Raw genomic sequence first — 16,889 nt, 5'->3', positions numbered from 1 at the left:
GTTTGACAATTTGGAAACCACATATTGAATATATTGTCTAACAAGTTATGGAACTAATTCAGATAAACGTATATGAAAGAATTTTAAGTCTCAGCAATAATTCAATTAACTTTATGGTCCTTGGTGAATGTTGCAGGATCTCTCTACAAAACCAATACATGCCAAGAGCAGTCAGCTACACGTGTAGCCTCATTCATATTATATGCATCGTTGCAGCCTCTGAGGTGTCAAGAAGGTAGAGTATGGCCTAACTTGCGATGGGATACTGTCGCCATTATCGTTTTGCCGTACTGCATACGGGAGGGTGACAGATTTGGTGGTGGCAGAGTAATGATGTGGGCGTCTGTCTAATCCACTGGTGGAAAAAAAGCTTGGTGCAAGACATTCCACATTGTTTCCCCTATGAAACTGTATTGTCATATTTGAACTTCACAATACCACAAGAAACGCATCCCATAATATAAATATTTACTATGGAGCCACAATATAAAGATACCCCCGTGGCCCTCTTGAGTTGGTTTATCGGTATAATAAGGTCTTCATGAAACACAAATGCTGCAAAAGACTGCACATGCACTCCGGGAAGAACGTGTGATCAATACTGTCGTTAAGCCCATGTCAGGCAGTACTTGACGAAGTGGTGGACACACGAGATATTGTCTTCTCGTTACGTTGACATTTCTCATTTTCCTTCTATTGTCCTCGTACTGTACACTCTCCACGAGTAACCTGTTTGCAATATGCCATAAGTCATGTTATGTGCAGTACTTGTGTGTGTGTGTGTGTTGGTTTGGCGTTCCTTTTTCAGCAGTATGTATACATCTAAAGTGATCACTATTAAGAGGGGCGGTAGGGTAGGCCAGTGATTAAAGCGTTCGCTCGTCATTCCGAAGACCCGGGTTCGATTCCCGACATGGGTACAATGTGTGAAGCCCATTTCTTGTGTCCCCGCCGTAATATAGCTGGAATATTTTAAAAGCAGCGTTAAACCATACTCACTCACTCACTTTTAAGATACTGACAATCACGGCCAAACGATTGATGGGAAGAATTGTTAAATATAACATATCTTTGACACAGGATATTTGTATACAAATCAAAGGCTGTGCCAATTTATAAGGGGGGTTGTCTCACAGCATTCTTACATTACATAAGATATCCCGTGTGACACCAACTGTCCAAAGTGATTAGATTAATAAGTGCCTAATATATACATTGATACTGCCTCCAGGAACACTGGCAGCACCTGGTATCAACAACCAGATCAATAATAATTCATTTCCTACTCATACGCACCATTAACGGAAAAGGGCAACAACGTCCAAATATGTCGGATCGCCACGCATTTGAATGCCTTTTCCACACATTTTATGTGGCTACAAAACAAAAAATGTTTCCACACACAACTGCCTTTGCCTGCAAACATGAACAATTAAAGACCAAGAAAAGAAAAAAACCATCAACTTGGTTCAGTGTTTTTCCAGTGTTGATAAGAAATGATGTCGATCAATCCAATCTAACACGATTGTAACTTCAATGACTGACGTCACATTGTGCCTCTGTTTGAAGCCAGGTGTAGCGGGATGGGACAGATGTACAGCTCTGTTGGGGTTTTTATCATAAGGAGTGTTCACTGGCGGATTGTATCCTCTCGAAAGCCAAATCTAGTATGTTGTAGAAAGCCAAATTATCAAAAGAGAGATTTGTTTATATTTTGGACCCCTCCCTTTTGAAAATGCTGGATCCGCCCTTGCTGTTGGTTACATATCCTGTGACGTTTAGGCCAAAGGCCCTGACTAAATACTACGGCAACGTTATAAACATATGCTCATTATCTAAACCGACGGGAAGATAAAACCAATACCTGTTTCTTAGAGGTTGATGTCAGTGTTGATCATTTTGACTATGAACATTACGTCATGGATGAATAAATCCTTACCCTGTTTCAAAACTAATATAAATAGAAGCTGCAGTAAAATTCCTCAAACTAAGAAAGTCTGCCAGAAGGAAGGAATTTATACCATAATTTTACATTCATGGATTAGACAACAACTACGATACGATACTTAAACTTATTGTTTAATCAAATCTGTAGGTATGAAAGCTACCTTTATAGTTGGTCTAACGCAATTGTAATACCATGACATACAGGGAGATCATTCAATGATCCGAATCAGCGTAGAAGCATTATTCTAAGGTGTGTTGTTAATTTAACATAGATGGCTGGAGATGTGGGCCGAGCTATATATTATTCCTGAGTTACAAGCTGGTTTAGGAAGAAGTATTCTACAACTGATAATAAGTTTATCTTGAATTCTATTATCCCAACATATTTATATAAAAAGAGGGGTAATGTCTGTTTAGCTTTTGTGGACTGTAGAACAAGCCTTTGACACAATACGTTTATGGAATCGTTTATTGAGAGTAGATGTGGATGTGAAAAGTGTTGCAAAGTATTCGTAAACATGGACGTGCATATGTAAGAGAGAATAATCTATATCCTGACTCGTTTGACTGTCCACAAAGCTTACGTCAGGGTTATATATTAAGCCAGGTACTGTTTTCTGTCTACACACAGAGAAGGATTACATTCACAGCTGAGAACCGAGACAAATGTGTCAGCGGAATCGGGTTTATCTATACATTTTGCTGAGACAAAGGTTGTGATATTTAGAAAAGTTGGCAGATTAGGAACTTCAGTAGCATGGTTTGAACAAAACACAAAAATGGAGTTATAATCTATTAATAACATCTTGTGTAGATATTTAATGGTAATTTTAATTGGAAGGAACGTGTGCTCCAACATGTATTATAAAAAAAAATGTTATTTGCTACTTTATGAGAATGGCGAATGTGGAACAGTAATCAGAATCTTGATAATTCGTGCATTATGTATGTCTGAGATAATCAAGGCTTTTATTTGTATAGAAACTGTCTTTGTTGAATTGTTGCAGAGATTACAGGATACATTTATTACAGATTAGAATTCAGTCCAAGACAATGCATAAAAAACATAGGTATTATAGAACGTATTAACAGTTAATTGAACCTGGGCGTCATCTGCAATTTGGCATTGCAGAGAATGTAGTAATAGTGATGGACTTTAAGATTGAATGTATACTTTTTGCTTGTTTGTATTATACTTTAATATTTCAGACAAAGAGTATATTCCTGTTAAGTATTGGAAATATCCAAATCTACACACCTGTATCCTGTTGATGACTTCTGGCAATAATGACTTAATGTTTAACCTACCCTTGGATACCCATACTACATTTAACTATAGAAGAGACTTTAAAGTACTTGAAGTATATGCGCTGTTTGAAGCGCAAGTAAAAGATTTACCTGCTATTATCTGCTGTTGCCTGCAAACAGGTTCAGTCTATATTTTGTTATGTGCCAGAGGCGAACAAAAAGGCTCGCCGTCTTAGTTGTTGCATGTCATCGTATCCCATTTGTCTAGATCAATGCTCAGGATGTCAATCACTGGATTGTCTGGTCCAGAAACGATTATTTGTAAAGGAGTATTGCGCGTTAAACAACAAACAAACAAGTGGACATCTATAATCTGATTGATTGATTGATAAAACGACCCTTATGTCTTCCTTTCGTGGCTATCAAAACTTGTGATCACTTCGTGCCCTTATCTCCAGACATTTGCAGGAATGATGTGACCATTCCGAAACTGGTGACGTGTGGAGGATGGGGTGAGATATATGTGAAGATGTTTTGGATGGAGTGAGAGACCATGGGTAGCATAGGGTGTGATACATGTGACCATTTGTAGGATGAAGTGAGAGACATGTTAACATGTGTATGATGGATTGAGAGACATGTCACCATTTGAAGGATAGGATGAGAGACATTTGACCAAGTGTAAGATTGGGTGAGAGACATGTGACCATGTTTAGGATGGAGGGAGAGATATTTGACAATGTTTAGGATGGGGTGAGACAATGTGACCATGTGAGAGACATGTGACCATGTGAGAGAAATGTGACCATGTGAGAGACTCACTACTTACAGGTATTTTATTATCATTACTACCTACGGCTGTTTTATTATCAATACTACTTATATGTGTTTTATTATCATTACTACTTTCAGGTGTTTTATTATCATTACTGCTTACAGGTGTTTTATTATCAGTACTACTTACAGGTGTTTTATTATCTGTACTACTTACAGGTGTTTTATTATCATTACCACTTACAGGTGTTTTATTATCATAACTGCTTGCAGGTGTTTTATTATCAGTACTACTTACGAGTGTTTTATTATCATTACCACTTAGAGGTGTTTCATTATCATTACTTCTTTCAGGTGTTTTATTATCAGTACTACTTACAGGTGTTTTATCATCATAACTACTTATAGGTGTTTTATTACATTATCACTTCACATTTCAGAAAAAAAAGTGTGACCTCTTCGCATCTTTGTGTTTCACTGAAATAACATTTTACGCAAGCAGTGTGCTTTGTCATTTTGTATTTCACCCAATTTTCAACAACTATTTGTTTTCCATAAGAACTAATAATATTTGCAAGCATCGGTACGTCGTAGGATTCTCTGTCAGAAACCAATGGTTAAGAAAAGATCGTGTGTCTCGGGTGATTGCGTGTTATCGTATAGCGATGTCGTGGGTCGGTGCCCATACTATCAACCGCTGGTTTGCATGGTCAAGAGAGGACTATTTGAGGGCTGCTGGCATATTAATGACTGTAACGACAAACACCCCAAACAACAAACCTTACATTGTGACAATCAGTAATGTGCACACCATCAGAATTTACATGAAGACCATCTCTCACATATGACCTTCCAAATGGTAAACTCACGGGCAAAAGAAACGCTGGCTTCTAATATTCGCATCTAATAAAGACATATGAACAATTATGTCAGCAGATATCATTTTATTTTACAGAAACAACAATAGACATCAGGGTTACGAACTCTTGACAGCCACATGATGATATGTTCAGGAATTATGAGCATTTTTGGAAGAGGTGTTTGAATGTCCATACTTCGATCATGTTCCTTTTCTTGTTGTCAAACTATAACACACCTGAAAATCACAATTAATCGTCAATATCGAGTGTGTCCACCTCTAGCACGTATGCACTCCCTGACACGACGACGTACTGATGTTACCAGTCTCCTCACAATAGCTGGAGTGATGAGACACCACTCTTCTTGCAGTGCCTGCGTCAAGGTCTGTCTGTCTGTCATGTAGGGGATGCTGACGTTGCCGAATACGTCTCCCAAGATGGTCCCAGAGGTGTTCTATTGGATTCAAGTCAGGGGATCGGGCTGGCCACGGGAGAACTTGTATGTTGTTTGCATTCAAAAAGTCTCTTGTAACACGTGCAGAATGTGTGGCGTTATGCTGTTGCAACAGTGTTCTGGGATTATTTTGTAGGAATGGAAGTACGGCTGGTGTAAGGACCTGGTTGATATAGCCGTTAGCGTTGAGGTTACCATTTATAACTACCAGGTCGGTCTTGGTGTCACCGCAAATACCGCCCCAGATCATCACACTGCCAATGCCATGGGGGTGCACTTCCTGAACGCAGCAACGTGACGTACGTTCGCCTCTACGCCGGTAAACTCGCAATCGGCTGTCAGCACTGAAAACCTGGAACCTACTCTCATCGGTAAACAGCACTCTGTCCCAATGTCGTCTTTGCCAGCGTTGCACTGTACGAGCCCACCTCAATCTGTTGAGTCTATGTTGTCGGGTCAAGGTCATTCCCCTCAAAGGTCGATAAGCTCTCAAACCAAAATGGCGGAGACGTCGGGCTACAGTCCTTCTGCTGACGATGTGTTGGAAAGCATTTTGTGCTGATGACGTCACAGTGAGGAATCTGTTACGAAGGTGCAACATACGCAAATAGCGGTCTTCGTTGGGCGTGGTTACTCGTGGTCTTCCACTTCGTGGTTTGTCTGATGTCCGGCCAGTATCTCTAAAACGTTTCACCAGTCTCTCGATGGTGGTTTTGTGAAAGTTCATGATTTCTGCAACTCTGGTCTGAGTTTCACCCATCTGCAACATTCCTATTGCTTATCTCGCTGCTCAGACGTCAAACGTGGCATTCTTGTAGGTGAAACCTAAACGATTCAATGCTACAGAAGGTTTCTGTGCACAATTTATACCTCAATCTAGCACGAAATTTTCCTTATGCATTTTTTACAAAAAGAGGGAAAAAACGTATTTCTCCGAAAATCACGTGCTGCAGATTCGCCACGACCCCAAGGAAATAATTGGAGCGTTTGGGAGAATGTTTTTATATGGTATCGAATCATGGTTTTAGGTTTTGATCAAAACTGTGTCAACGTTTATGAAACCAGCGTTTCTTTTGCCCGTGAGTTTAGTATGATACAGTTCAAAACTGTTCATATGTGGAATACGCGTCCGCACTGTGCGAGTTGGTATAACGAAACCGTATTGTAGATATCACGGCCGCCTGTAAGTCATCTATATTTGACAAACCACTGACTGACAACATGAGCAACCATCTGCGTCATCAGGGACAACAATCACGATATCAACAAGTTCCTCTCTTACGACCAGGCATGCGAGCGAGTGACTTACTGTACTCCAGCTCATTATTACAGATGTGTTTCAAATTGATATTATTTTACTCGCTTATTTAAAACCAAATTCATTAGATTAATATTTCAAGACCTTGTAGTTGGCAATATATCCATCGCCATTTGCCTTTTTTGATTGAATATTATACAGGTTTACAGGTTTTTGGTGCTGTTCTTCATATTTTTTTAGTTTGAAGTTTACACGATGTACGGCTTTTCCATTGGACGAGAGGTCGGTCACATGGCCGCGAAATCTACGTTCATAAGTGTATGAACGACACAATTTGACGTTTATGCGTTTTTAACGACACCGTGTTCTTCAATTGACGTAAACAGTGACGGAGTATTTCCACATTCCTGGGGAAACCCCTGGGAATTCCATAGCACGAAACATACATAAGCGTTCTTTCTGATAATTTAGAACCTTTATTCTTGGTCTCAGCGTTTCAGTAAACATTGAGAAATGTCAGAAAGCGTGACTGCATGATTGTGCACGAAAATCCTCGCTGCGGCCTATCCTAATGAACGAACGAAGAAATGCACATCTAAACTGTCGTAGTATCGACTCGATTCGTGTCTTCGGCTGACACTGACCATCTCCAGCAATCTATGAATTTACCTTAGTGTCTGTTTGACGGATCTTTGTATTCACCTTTCACTGATCGGCCAGTTGATTATTGGTGACTAACACATGTAACCGCCACAGGTTCATTAACAACTTCGGAAATCTCTCCCGTCACGTTTATCGTGTCGGTCATTTTGACGTCTTATACTTGATGTAAATGTATTACGACGCGCTGTCATTCTGACTGACTTACTGAGGTAGTTCTTCACAGAATTTTCTCATCTTATGAGGATATGATTTGAACATATGTGCTGCGTAAGATGTTTCTGAGAGCAAGTTGTGCATCCATACGCTCATGTCACCTCTCAACTATTTTACTCCGCGATACAGCTGGTTGTTGTATGGTTGTCAGTGTAAACATGAAGTCACACGTACTAAATAAAATTGTGTTTAGATCTTGGCCTACGTCTTTTGAGGTAAGAAATTGTGATAAAAAAATATAAGAATTGACTTCTACTTTGTGTGAGTTCATTGGAGTATGAACCTTCATAGAGTTAGGGCCAAACATTGTATGAACGTCGTCGCAAGCGTCCATCGTCTACGGCGTCGTCTGCCAACATCACATGACCAACGAAGCCAAAACTTCACATTGTTCCCTCTAATGATAACACCTAAACTACAAAGAAATTACATCGAATACAACAGAAGCTTTGGTGTCATGTCAAACTCAATTAGCATGTGTATCATCAGAATGGATTTGGTACTACCACCTCCGACGTTGAAGTAAACAGATTCCAGAGCCGTGATGCATATCATCAGAACCATGTCATGGAGTAATCTTCTCTGAAACGCAAATCTAGTAAAAAGTGAATTCATTCTTTAGGGAATAAAATGACAACCAATTGTTCCAAGTTACGGGAACAATCAACATGTTAGTGACTTTTAACAAGTTGATTTATGTTTACTAAGTTCCAATGACGTGCGTAGGGCTATTAAGAACCATTTCAGCTCTAAAACGACGTGCATCTTAATATAAGAAAGATTTATACTGAAGTTAGTTTACCACATGTTTTAACAGTGTTTCCTTTATATCGCGCCATTTCAGAATGATGTTAATAGCAGGGCTGAAGTGATACCGGTCGTGTATGTTCACAACAACTCAAGAACTATAAATTATGGCGATTTTGGCGTATAAACACGCGACCAACCGCCTCTGGCACGTTTCATGGACGCATCTCTGTCTCTCGAATTGCGACACCTTGGTCATCCCGGTTTTCATAATGAATAAGGTCACCTACAACATATTACAAGTGCTGTAAAGATAAAAGATGAAGACGGTGTAACAGTATTCACGTTACAGGTCCCAACAGGGCATAAGTCCTTATAAATATTGCACTGCATCAAACATCAATCAGACTCGTTTATACGAGGGGGCACGGGTGGCCCAGTCGTCTAAGGCGCCGCGATTCGCTGTGCAGAGTTGCGTCCCTTGGGCACGCCAGAAACCTATGATTGTGGGTTCGAATCCCGGTTCGCCCCGATTATGTTTCTAGGTTTGTCAGCACTATACCCGTGCTCGTGGGTTTCACCGAAGTGGTAAACGTCTGAGACCTGCATCACTTCGTGCTTTCCTCCCACATTAAGCTGACACGCCGTGATATAACTGGAATACTGTTAAAACCGGCGTAATAGGAAGCCATACGCCCTGAATATGTCACTGCATCTAATATTAATCAGTTTCATTGGATGGCGCTTTACGAGATGCCAGTGTTTACTTTGACTGATACCACCACATGAGTATTGATGACGCATGAGATTTGTGATAACAAAACACCTATTGACTATCAAGTCTAAATAATTCTTTTGTTTTGAAGTTTACGCATACATTTCCACTAATACAGAATTCTTTAAACGAAATAGTTCTCAGGATACCTGTTAGAAATAAATCACTGCTATGGTTGAATGGAAAGACGCCACTTACATCTAAAGTGAGTGAGTGAGTTAAGATTTACAGTCACATCGGCAGTATTTCAGCCATATCGTGCTACAACAATTTAAACATACATACGAAATTTGTGTAAACTTTCTAAAATACCTTTCAACAAAGGAGAGTAAAAAGAGTAGAGTATCTCAGACATTTTTTAAACTAGTACGAAACGATAAAACGATATAACGATACATAACAATACATGATAAAAACGAGCTAGAGATCGCCAGCATCCAAAGTTAGGCCACCATACTAGGGACCGTGTGGACTTACAATACTTCTGCTTCCTTCACGGCTCCCCAGCAGGATTTACACCATGCCTTCAGTCGCTGGCGATTATAGTCAAATGTAGCTATCAATTAAAAACCAACAAATAAAACTGTGGTAGACCCAATGTACTTTGAATGATGTGGAACTTACGTACATTTTCAGGGGGACAATGATTTTACAGTACTTTAACCCCCTTCAACATATACCTATAGACCATGTAAGGTAAAGTTTGATGGAATTAAAGATATATTTATATTTACGACATAAACTCTCTGTGTTTTGAAATTCGTGGTCGTCTCGCTTTGATACTTCTTCTTTAATTTTGGATCCGAGCGCTCTTGCGCAGAAGGTTTACCGCCATTCTACCATGACGGCAAGTACGCTTTTAAAATGCTAGTCTTTTGGAATGCGAAATTACTCCTTGGTACATGGGTCAGCTGTCTTAGAACATTTTGAAAAGGGTTAACAGGCAGCGATAAATGTAACAAATATTATTCAAGGTCAAGAAGATTCATCTAACTTCTTGACTAGTTCAAACTAATGGTGACAATGGATCAGTTTGCTGTGAAATCAAATTTATGTTATGTTATGTTATGTTATGTTATGTTATGCTATGCTATGCTATGCTATGCTATGCTTTGTTTATGTTATGTTATGCTATGCTATGCTATGCTATGCTATGCTTTGTTTATGTTATGCTATGCAATATTATGTTATGTTATGTTATGTTATGTTAAGTTATGCTATGCTATGCTATGCTATGCTATGCTATGCTATGCTATGCTATGCTATGTTTATGTTATGCTATGCTATGATATGCTATGCTATGCTATGCTATGTTTATGTTATGTTATGCTATGCTATGCTATGCTATGCTATGCTATGCTATGCTATGCTATGCTATGCTTTGTTTATGTTATGCTATGCAATATTATGTTATGTTCTGTTATGTTATGCAGCAAACTGTTCCATGTCTGCGCTGTTTGGACATCTCCAGTTGTAGGGGTGGTGACGGGATGTGGAAATACGAACGAATATATCTCTCCAACAACAGTTATTTTGAAGTTCTACTTATATTCATGTACCAGTTTACTTAAAGTAACTCCCCAACACTAACACACTTTAAAAATGACTATCTCTCGAACTTCGACCTGGCTGAAGTTGACTTACTTCTATTCATGTGCACGCCGACACAATAGTAGTTCATGGTGACAGTGATTTTTACCATGTGAATTATGTTTGATGGTAAATGCGACTTGCCAAACTCATATGTTTTGATGTAGTATTTTAAGTGCTGTTAGTTATCTCAAGTTACACAAAGACCGACTCAAGATTAAGTCAACTGAATATCAGATATGATAGATCCCCACATTGTGTACATCCACACCCATATAGATTAGCGAGAGTTGTAGTGAAGTTTGTGGAATCAAGTGTATCAACTTAAATATCCAGGATAAGAAGCATGGCAAGATATGACGATCTTGTCATCTGAGTGACTCATCACGTATTTGACTGGATGTGATTGATTTGAGCTGCAAGGTTACATAATCTGGACACAGAAACAGTAGAATGATTATTTAATGAGACATTTTCCGCTGTTGTGTTCCCGCTCCTTCGCAATTACACTGGAGCTCGTGAGTGGGGTCCGTGAGTGCGCAGTTGCGGAGATTGTTTTGCGATAATGATCGCAATTGGGAATCAGTCCACATAAACACTTCGAACAAAGTGAGTGAGTTGAAGAAAAATTGGGTTTAACATCGTTTTCAAGATCATTTCTCTGATATATATCGACGTGTGTGCACATGTGTGTGTTTGCTGTTTGAACTGGTTCTGACTTATGTCGGTATAAGTGCTCGCCCACTGAGATCCCATACCGCACGTTAACATGTATTCTAACCCCGAGCCGACCAGTTCGTGTTTTATCCCCTTACTGCCGAGCACCAAGCAAGGTAACAACAAGTACCATTTCTTAATGGTTTTTGATATGACGCGGCCAGGGGATCGAACGACCGACCTATCACTCTCCGGGAAGACGTCCTATGCTCTACACCAAGGAGGCGGTCTCGAACAAGGAGCATTATCAAATATTAAAAAAAACAGTCTATATATTTACAAATGGACATAACTGTTATAATGGTTCAAGTTTATATTCCAACAAGCAGGTATATATTCCTACAAGTAGGTATATATTCCAACAAGTAGGTATTTGTTCAAACAAGAAAGTATATATTCCAACAAGTAGTTTTATATTCCAACAAGCAGGTTTATATTTCAACAAACAGGTATACATTCCAACAAGTAGGTATATATTCCAACAAGTAGGTATTGGTTCAAACAAGTAAGTATATATTCCAACAAGTAGGTTTGTATTCCAACAAGCAGGTTTATATTCCAACAAGCAGGTATTCATTCCAACAAGTAGGTATTTGTTCCAACAAGCAGGTATATATTCCAACAAGTAAGTACTTTTCCAACAAGTAGGTATATAGTCGAACAAGCAGGTATATATGCCAACAAGTAGGTATATAGTCCAACAAGCAGATAGAAATAAACAAACTGGAGTTTATGTGATTTGACAAAGGGTTAATTTCCTCTATTAGTCATTAACCGTAATATAATGGTACATTTGAGTCTAGGCAACTATCGGCTTCAATCTATATTGACGAGCAGCCTACCGGATGTGCGACGGAGTAAAACATTAATTGCGAATTTGCGAGCGATAACACATTGTTCCATAATTTCAATCAGTAATTAAGAGTAAAAGAAGTCCGCATCAGGCAGATTTCAGTTCGTGATCAATGAAGGTAAGCCACCCGGCTAAAGAAGGTAACACTTAAAATTGGATTACAAACGTTATCAATACGTTACCTGGCTGAAACTAAAGTTGTCAAAACACTGACAACTTAAGGCCCGAAACACGACTATGTTACCCGTATCAAATACACCGTCATCGAATATATCCATTTCTTGTCTGTTTCATTTAAGTCACACAAACAAGGATGTGTACTTTCTTTTGCCCGGCAGTTTATTTAATTCGCGGCCGTTAATTTAGTAGCGATACGGATTATTTAAAGTCAGGTTTAGACAAATTCCACTGAAATAATTTCAGCAGATAGACACCTAGGTAAAAATAAAATCTGCAATGTTAAGAAACTCTCAATGTGTTGAGTGAGGAATTTAAGTCAAAGTATAAATTTTAAGCATGTGGGTAACGATAAACATTGTGTCTCGTACAGATCCCTGAACATATATTTAATAAAACATTCACCTCCATTCCACTATTAACCTTTCTCAGCTGAAGTAGCCTATACTCATCCCCTTTCCAGGTCTAGGCTCAGGGTCTCCTTAAATACTCGCACATAGAGTAGGATCCCCCTGCAGATTATATTTTAGTGAGCCTTACATAGAACTTTATAATATACAGAAAACAACTTACCTTCTCCATTGTCAAGAGTTGTACCCAGTGTGGTGCTGCTGCAAGTGACGGAATGGTTTTATATGGTTGATGTGTAACACGTGTAGCCTCTGGAATAGCTTGGCTTGCCCCACTGCAAACGCGACAACGTGGGAACGTTGGGACGTTTTTTGGACGCTTTCTCAACATCTGTTTTCTGTCCAAATAACGTCGTTATTTGACATGGGAATTCATTGCGAATGAACGATTTTATCAAGCTCCTCCCTTTTCAGCGTAAAAAAGCGTATACCGGTATTGCTCTTTCTCGGCTTTCATTGATCAGGTCTAGCGTGTTATGTTACCGAACGGAGTTTACAATACCTTACTCAACGTTTCCGTTCTGTGCATTCCGTATTTCAAGAATTGTTTACAGCACGTATCTGATGTAATGTGGCAACTGCTGGAAGCTGTAACGCGCATTTAATAACGTAACCAGGATCGACAGTTTGGGCACAAGGGAATTGCTGCCATGCCGGAACCAATAGGTCAGTGAGAAGGCGGCTGTTTCAAAATATGTGGTCAGTAAACGGTGGAAACATTAGCTCCATGAGATCGGAAAGACACAGATGAAACATGCAGAAGATATGAAATTTGTGGAACCCAGGAGAGCAAACAAACAACGAAAAAACAGAGGTAGGGAGCCTGCAGGTTCTTTGTTTCATTCCTTCTTGGCGTTCAGTCTCGAAGTGTGGTTTGGACGATGAATATGAATTTCGCTAAACAATCCTGTGCATTATGATACAGGTGAGCAGAAAGGGAATTCCCTCAATCGTAATTGGCATTCCCCGACATTCTGTTATAATGAAAATAGTCTGCTTCGGTAAAGTGAATGCTTCAAGTAACCAATTCAGCTGATCAGAATTACGATTGTGATACGGCAGTGTATTTTCTTCAACAATGACTGAACTGTTATATATTTTTCTGTTGAGATTCGATTGACGCTCACTGCATTGTGATGGGACAGTGATTAGTCGTCAGGAATATAGTTCTATCTAATGTAAGCAGTCGTTAGGACGTTACTTTATTTAGATGCTAGTGTGGTGTGTAAACTTCCGATCCGGTATACCGCTGACGGTCATAGTGAGTTATTTAAACATGTGGTATCTTCTAGAGTGTTCGTGTGTGGATCACTCATCACCCTTGAATCCCTGTCTAAGCCCTCTCGGAAGCTTGTCCACTGTCGCCGCTGGGTGAATATACTATAATCACTACATTTTGCTATCATCACTGTATTTTGGTATTTTACACTGACCAATTCCATCATATTATATGATGTCACTAGATATTGCTCTACCTCTCTACTGTGTCATTACCATACTGTATCCTTTCTTATTTCTAAACCTAGTTTTTTTTTGTAATACGTTTGTTCACTATTGGTTGCTTGTTGATTTCACACTGAATGTTTTACGTACAGATTTGGGTATCGACATGTAACAGAAAGCAGGAAATACAATGAACAGAATGACAATTTGAACAATATGAAAATTGTTACTTGGTATCTTACGTGCCTTTTTTTGACATTTTGCGCAGCTCATATATATCGAAAATATGTTGAAACTTGGTCCCTGAAATCTTGCATGCTGTATTTAAAATCATCTCTTAGGATTATTGTGAAAGACTGGCTCACATACCAATTGACATTAAACGCTAAAATGCTTTGAATAAATGTTCCATAAACAGAGATTGTATTGTTTTTTTCAAATTTAAACCATCTAAGACGATGGAAAAAAATAGCTTGAGGAGTGACAATAAATTAAACAAGTGTTAAGTTTGCTGATACAATCACAATACACAAGAACATAAATCAGGAGTGAGAGCAAAACCTGTGGTCTATTTGCAAGCAAATATTATATCCATTTCATAATTATTGAAATAACAGACATGTTACAGATACTTTCACGAATAAGCAGTTGATGTTGTAAGGTAATACAAGCAGAGCAGAAGAACAAGATTCGTACAAATGAATTGGAAGTTTCAAGATGTTGTAAGATACTGTTTGACAGTGTAAGAATGGCATCATCTTCTCCTCTCCGGCTCTGTCAGCAAACTGTAGTGGGTCAAGTGAATGTCATGCCTGTTTTAAAGTAAACTTTCAAAAATACGTTCCAGGCAGGTCATAGGTCATAGGTCCTAGGTACGTCCCAGGCAGGTCCTAGGTACATCCGAGTCAGGTCCTAGGTACGTCCGAGGCAGGTCCTAGGTACGTCCAAGGCAGGTCCTAGGTACATCCCAGGCAGGTCCTAGGTACGTCCCAGGCAGGTCCTAGGGAACGTCCCAGGCAGGTCCTAGGTACGTCCCAGGCAGGTCCTAGGTACGTCCCAGGCAGGTCCTAGGTACGTCCCAGGCAGGTCCTAGGTACGTTCCAGGCAGGTCCTAGGTATGGATCACAAAGCAACGGGTCGGGAATGGTTGTTAACAGACGGATTTTGAATTTTTGGAACAGGGATAACATTAGATGTCCTCCAAAGCATAGGAATAACATTAGTATCAATATATATTTGAACAGTACTTTTGAAAATATGACAGAATCGATCACGACATTCCTTCCACACGATACCGCGTACATTTTCAGCACCAGTAGCTTTGCGGACCTTTATTTCTGAACAAGGACGGTATCACGTCACAGGTGGCTAAGGTCTAGCGTTTCACACATCAATAAAGCATTACTGAACAAGTCACTTTCTTCACTGAAGTCTGTTGTGTCAAAGCGTGCGCAGTACATAGTCAACTCACAAGCACATTTCTAGACATCTGCAACACTTTCTGCTCGTGTATTATGTGTCAGAGTGTTCGTGTGTACGTATTGAATAGTTTGGCTGCTCTCTGCAGGTTACCTTTGGTTGGCCTGTTCACTTTATCACAGAAGCCGAATGATAAGCACGACAGTCATCAAGCTGATGACTTTCATAATGGAGCATACATCCAAGGAAGTTCGTGTTTGTTACTATATACTATATACATGTATTGGGCCGTGATCGTGAGGACAAATTAGTCTAAACTGAAGTGTGTCCATCAGCTGATTAGGCTATATATGTGTTAGTTGCCGCGTTGTCTAAGTTCTAGCAGTGGGAGATGACAGGTGAAAGCACGCCTCACTAGAACCTATTGGCTTTGTATTTGTAAATGAACATTGGTTGTTCTGACTCTCGGTTATTGTCCTAAATGGGAAAAAAAATCGATACGAAATGAGAACTTCACATTTGGTTGTGACAAATATTAATCAAACGGAACAATCCAGTATGTGACTTTCTAAAACTCTAAGCAATCCAAGTACATGATACAAAAAACACATTAACATATTAGCTATTATCAACATCAAGTTTTCAGGTTTCAATCATCAATAGTGGATGTAGGATGGGTTTTGTTATTATTTGCGAGGTATTTATGACATAGTCCCATTCAATTAGGTGTAAATATTTAGCGGGAGTTATTGTTCATACTTAGGGTACTTACTGAATAAAGTAAATTAGCTATGTATTTGTCATGAAATGTTTTGTTGTAAATAATGATTTATATTTCTGTTTCGACTTCGTCTGATACCATCTGAAAAAACTGCAAATTGCTCATTCGAATTTGTACAGGTTGCCGTGATATATTTGAAAACAAAACCTTTCTAATACATTTTGTGCATCAGAAATATTCAGGCGCATACATTGAAAGGCAAAACGTGGCATAAAAACATGTGAAATGCACAAAAGAACGCGGAAACACGTAGTCCTTCTGATCTGGTATCATGAAATGCCGTTGCAGTTGTCACAAGACGAGAGTGAGTGAACTTCAATGTCAACACCAATTTGGATTGAATCATTAAACTGGGTAGTTCTCATTTGTTTTCACACTTCATTGGTATGCCTGTGTTTTTGTGACATTTGACGAGTCCAGTGACTATCAGCAGTGCGTGTGTAACTGTAATAAAGTGTTTGTTTTTTATAGTTTTAGTTCAGCTTGATTGTTTCCTAAAGCTATTTACCATACCGAAACCACACCAAGAACGTGATCAGTTCTTATGGGTTTTAAATATT

The sequence above is a fragment of the Haliotis cracherodii genome, unplaced genomic scaffold (assembly GCF_022045235.1).
Source record: "Haliotis cracherodii isolate W230 unplaced genomic scaffold, xgHalCrac1.p SCAF_12, whole genome shotgun sequence".
NCBI lineage: Eukaryota > Metazoa > Mollusca > Gastropoda > Lepetellida > Haliotidae > Haliotis > Haliotis cracherodii.
Note: the sequence above shows the minus strand (reverse complement) of the source record.